This window comes from Crocuta crocuta, unplaced genomic scaffold (assembly GCF_008692635.1).
Source record: "Crocuta crocuta isolate KB4526 unplaced genomic scaffold, BGI_CrCroc_1.0 scaffold637, whole genome shotgun sequence".
NCBI classification, from domain to species: domain Eukaryota; kingdom Metazoa; phylum Chordata; class Mammalia; order Carnivora; family Hyaenidae; genus Crocuta; species Crocuta crocuta.
In genome coordinates, this window is record NW_027531282.1 from 610,354 (window position 1) to 616,665 (window position 6,312).

At 35.8% G+C, this 6,312-nt stretch overlaps 1 pseudogene; it reads right to left on the bottom strand.

Moving 5' to 3' along the window:
* Positions 1-239: 239 nt before the first annotated feature.
* On the bottom strand, positions 240-965 carry LOC144237560 (pre-mRNA-splicing regulator WTAP pseudogene; annotated as a pseudogene).
* Between the last annotated feature and the right edge of the window lie 5,347 nt (positions 966-6,312).

Consider the following 6,312-nt stretch of genomic DNA (forward strand, 5'->3'; position numbering starts at 1 on the left):
TGAATCACAAAGTTCAAGTCTTATTTGCAAAACAGTGTCTCTAAGTCACTAAGCTCAAGGTTAAGAGTGATGCATATCTCATTTTCACATTTTACTGGAATTTTACATATTCAATTCATAATGTTAAATCTCTAGATTTTCATTCCTCCAAACTGAAAGCATAGTGTGCTACAAACCTAAGACTTCTGTTTTCTGATCTATTTTCTTCAAACGGTACATTTCTCAAGTGACTACATGTCCTAGAAGGGCAAGTTTTCATAGGGAGCCATTTCTTCAGAGTAGTCTGATGCCATCAGGCCTCTGAAGCAAAGGGATGAGGAAAAGAAAAAAGCCCAAACACAAGGTTCATCTGGTAAGCTTTGCAGTAACCATTACAAGGTAGATAGTATAAGAATGCAGCTTTTTTTTGGCTCAAAAAATCTGACTCTTGGAGTGGAAACCAGTACTTGGCTGTCCCACCACAGCTTTCTCCTAGGGGCTTGTCAGCCAAGTCTTGACTGTGGAGTATGATTTGTTAACCTGTCAGGTATGAATTTCTAGGCACACAGTTCATTTTGGGCTTGTTCCAGTTTGTCTTTCGTCTACTACAGTTCGCTTTTCATTTTTAGGAAAAAACAAGTTGATCACTGGGTCTCCCCTTGTTAATCCCAGTTGGGCACTGCCAGGTTGCTGGGCTTGCTTGAGGTACTGGATTTGAGGAGCACACCCTTGCATCTATCTCTCTCTTTGGTTGTTAGTCTCATTACAAAGATGTGTTGCCTGTGAGCAGACTCCTGTTTTTGCTTTAGGTTTTCTATAGACTCCTTTTAGACAGTTACACCATTAGAATTAAGATCTATGTGTTTGCCCTCTGGAGTTGGGACATAGGCTTCATATTGTTTCCATTTTAGATTTAACTCATCAAGTGCCATAACTTTGAAGTTTGTTTCATTCAAACATTTTGGAGGAGGTTCCTCCTTGGTCATCTTGAATCCTCTCTAGACAGAGCCCATGCCAGTGCTGCCTACTCACGTAGGCTAAGGCCACATGGCAGGACTGCAGCCCAGGCCTCCAGATCACACCCGCCCCAGTTCCACACCTGAAGTCCTGCACCCCGCCCCTTCCACGCCCCACCCCTACACCCCATCCCCTTCCACTCCCCGAACCCAGCCCTACTTGTCCCTCTGCCCCCCTCCTCCTCTCCCTCTACGCCTTCTTGCTCCTCTTCCTTCTGCAGCAACCTTGGCACTCCATTTTATTTGCAGGTCTCTCTGCCATTAAGTGAAACATAGTTTTCTTGCAGTAGTTTTGTCTGTTTTGCATATCACACACAGTAATAGTGGCCTGACAGAATAAGTTGAAAAATGTTACCTATTTTTTGGAAGAGGTTATGAAGGATTCCTATTAAACATTTTTAAAAATGTTTGGAGAAATTTAAGGGTGCCTGGGTGGCTCAGTCGGTTAAGCGTCCAACTTCGGCTCAGGTCATGATCACACAGTTCTGGGTTCGAGCCCCACATCCAGCTCTATGCTGACAGCTAGCTCAGAGCCTGGAGCCTGCTTCAGATCCTGTATCTCCCTCTCTCTCTGACCCTCCCCTGCTCACGCTGTCTCTCTCTCTCTGTCTCTCTCTCTCTCTCAGAAATAAATAAAACATTAAAAAGTTTTATAAATTAAAAATGTTTGGAGGAATTTTTTAGTGAAGTCATCCAGGCCTGTATTTCTCTTTGCGCTCTCTGGATCTTTCTCTCTCTGTCTTTTGCTAGTTGAATCTCTTTGATTGTTAGAGATCTATTCAGATTATCTAGAGATAGAGTGGAGATTTTGATTTCTGAAATTGTAATCGCCATTCTTTTACCATATTTTCTTGTTTTAGAGGGAGTTTGCACAGTTCTTCACTCTGCCATTACAGAAGGTGATATGGGTCAGAGGAAAGTTGGTTTTACCTCGTGGTTATTGTGAAGATAAAAACATTTGAGCCAGTAATATTTTAATGAAGAAACTTTGTAATATAAGAATGATATTTTTAAAATATCTAATAAAAAGGACAATCAGTAATCAATGCAAAGATTACATATGTAGCACCTTTAATTTTACCACAATCTAACTCCTGTAAAGGGAGACAAACAATTAGGTAAATAATTGTGGATAAAAGGATGAAAATCCTTCTATAAAATATTAAAATGGGTCACAAGTATTTGACTACCTGAATTATTCCATTAAATATCTGAAGTTACCATATGACGTGAAGGTAAACACCAACTTATCCTAAAGCTGAGGGCATCAGCCTTCTAGGGCAGATGATTAATTAATGGAGCCTTTGATTCCAAGTTTAATAATTTATTTGCCTATCAATGCTGCCATAAAATCCCAGAAGCTCTTTACAAAATTTGCAATGAGATAGAGTTAGCAGGTGCTACTGAGAGAATATGCAAGTTTCCTTAACAAAATGCCAGAGGTTGATTGTCGACCAACTGGGGAAGACCTATGAGATCTTTCCAGTGTACACAAAAGGAATGAATCCATAATTAAATTACAGTTAATCACAGATGGTTATTTTACAGCAGGTGCTCAACTTTGAAAGTGTAGCTCTGGACTATTTTTGTTCCAGCATGGTGCTCAATCCCTGTTGGTTAGCTGGCAATATTTATGGTTAGGAAAATGTTTGCTTATGGTAGAAATTTTATTTTACTTTCCACAAATATATTATCTCATATAGTCTTTCATATAAATTTTGTAAGCATATACACTGCAGTTTCAATAGTTTTAAAACACACTGAAAAATATAGTTTAAATATCATATTCATAACCCCCCTGGATTCAGAAATAATAGTCATGTAAAGGTATTAGCAGGAATATATGAAATAGCAGCCAAATTTTTAAAATTCAATATTGCTCAAGTTTGGAAAAAATTGGTAACTCATATAATCAACAACACCTTCAGTGACAAAATATAGGCTTATTCTTGTCACATTTCACTTTCAAACAACTTAATAGAATAAGCAAAATACAACATAATATTGAATTATTGCTGCAGTAACCATTATAATGTATGAAGGAAAAGAATGGGATACATGATTTTTTACATGATTAAAATTAACACTAACATTCTATAAATAATAACTTGCTCAGCAAAACATATCCTTCTTGTGAATATCATAAGTATAAAGCTGATCTTGAAACATCTATTTCAGAACCTAATTATTAAAAATCTATTAAATGCAAGATGCCTGGCGAAATGCAAGTTATAATTGCACTTTCAGTTTTGGGATTTCATTATGGACTTATTAATATTCCGTATTCTTATAGGTAACCACTAATTACCCATTTCTTTCATGTCTCTCTATATGCGTCTCCTAATCCTTGGTCTGGAAAAGGAGTTGAATATTCTTGTTCCTAATTGCTTTGGCATTGTTTTCTGGCAATATTGCTTTCAATCTGTTATTTTCTGCAATGATCCAAATAAGTATCTCTCTCTCTCACATACACACACACACAAAGACTCACACTCACACACACACACACACACACACACACACACACACACACACACACAGAAAGCCATCTATAGCAGCCTATTGTAGGAGGAAAGCTCTCATCAGATTCTTGGAAGAAAATGAGAGAGAATAGCCCTTTCTAAGCAAGAGCATGCATGGAATGATGTAAGTAATGTGGTGTCAGATCTGAGAACACCGTTACCAACTGTGAGACTTTGGTCAGACTGAGTCAAATAAACAGAAACAAAGGAATCATGTTTATCAGCAAAACATATCATTCAGGATAAATTAAAATATTTGCAGAATCGATAAAGGCATTGCAAATCAAGACTCTGGCAAGAAACCAAAAAAAAGTTCAATATTTGTGTCAAGAGTTTGACCTCTGACTTCCTTTCCCAAAGAGAACATTCTTGTACTAGATAAATTGAACCATGAACACTCCATTATATATGCCATTTTTTCTTGCTGCTCTTACCACCTAGCCTGTGCATATGTTATTCCTTTTTCCTGGAATGATTTCTCCCTCCTTCTACCTAAAACTGTCACAATTTTTTCTACCCTCAATTCCAGGCCTCTAATCCTTAAATTATGTCAGTCACAAGTTATATCTGGGAAGCATTCCCAGGTAATATCTATTCAAGATTCAACCATATGATTTTTCTTTGTTATTTTTGAAATACTCAATATTTGTACCAAAATTGCACTTCGGACCTGATTGAAATTTTCTTCTTGTTCATCAACTGTGTATTCCTAATTTAGGGGGTGATTTAATTATATCCTTCATACCCAGGATGGTACCTGTCACATAGGTGCAGGTACTGAATAACTTGGATTTCTTTTACACGAGTAAATATGTTATGCTAAAAAGAGGAATACAAAGTAAGAGCACCACATTATTAGTTGTGAAATACCTGCTATGTTGAAAAACCAGAGGGTTTTACTACATTTTACATATTTATGTATAGTTTATATATTTAATATATAGTAGCTACCAGCTATATTGTGAATACAGAAGATGTGATTTCCTTTTTTAATCAGGGAAAACTATGGCTATTGCTCTGTTGAACCTCTGCCTATTGTAAGGAAATAAAAGTATTATGCACATACACATTCAGATTGGATCCAAAGGTTGAGAGAAGCATAGCTTATCTAACGCATATCTAATGGATAGTTTATTGCCTATGTCATTTCAAAAGCTATTTAAAATGGTCATTTATCATCTTTATTATAAGTCTACCTTCTAGAATTCTTAGTCCGATGTGTACATTTTACAGTGTAAGTTTTAACAATAAAAGGCACTTCTGGAGGCTTTAAAAGATTCAATGCACAAACAGTCCCCATACCTGAGTGAATTCCATACCTCAAGTAAATCTTATATAAAAGCAAGTAGATATAATGGGGTCTAATATCACCAATTTCACATGACCTACATTTTAAAAACACCTCAGTAAGCAGCATGCTTTGAAGATGACGATTATGTTTCCTAAAAAGCTGCCATGGCAACTGATTTCCTATTAGTCAAAATGATATTTATATATTTATAAAGTAGGCTTTCTATGGAATGCCAGCTTTTAAAAATTACAGCCCTATTTGTTATATCTGAGCTGTTAGTAGATCTACACATATATTTCACTGACAAAATTATTGAGGTGTAAATTAGTGAACTGTTTTGCCTATACTTTGTAAACTAGTATGGAAATAGTCAATAATATATTCCAAATTTACTCATTAAAAATTACATTAAATATTTTTTATAAAAAAATTCTACACTTTGTACAAATAGAAACACATCGAATGTTTAGATATAACTCCTGTCCTTGGGTGTTTTCATGTATTAAGTGCTCCAACATTCCAGTCTGAAGAACAAGGATGGTTAGTAAATTAAATACAAGTGAGTTATTTTAATAGGATTTGAAGTGATAATGTTTTGGACATAGTTGATAACATATAAGTCATAATAAAGAAGGTAACAGAGAATATAGTCAGTGGTAATGTAATAGCATTGCATGGTAACAGATGATAGCTGCACTTGTGGTGAGTATAGTGTAACATATAGAGTTTGAATCACTGTGTTATACACCTGAAACTAATGTAGCATCATATGTCAACTATACTAAAAAAAAAAAAAAAGTTGTATGTGTGCTTAGAGTGGATGTACTAATTTTTTTTCCATGAGACAAAGATCTTGAGTTATAATATCTCAATTTCTGATCTTCCTTTATAGAAATCTTAACTATATGGGGAAATTCTCTACCTGTGTCTTAATGGAAAGTTCACAAATTGATGCCCCTGTGGACAAATGTTACACTGTGATTTTTTTATTAAACAAATTGAACCAATACTAAAGAATTATGAAATTAACATAAACATGTAAATTGTGTTCTTTTGTTTTTTAAATTTCATTTATTTTGAGAGAAAAAGAGAGAGAGCAAGTACAAACAGGGGAAGGGCAGAGAGAGAGGGAGAGAGAGAATCCCAAGCAGGCTTCGTCATGCCAGGTCAGAGCCCAATGTGGGGCTTGAACTCACAGACCATGAGATCATGACCTGGCCTGAAGTCAAGAGTTTGACACTTAACCGACTGAGCTATCCTCGTGCTCCAAAATTGTGTTATTTTCTTGAAAAGTGAGATCAGGCTTCTTTTATTATTAAAAGGTCAGGTCCATTTTATGATTTGCATATTTATTGTGTCCTGGTACCAAGAGTGATTATAACTGGTCATTTATGACAGCTCTTTCACTGATATATATCTTATAAAAGACGCTATATTCATGGCACTACTTAGAGTTGGAAAACAAAAGGTAATCTGAGAAGGCCAGAGTTTTTTGTTTTGTTTT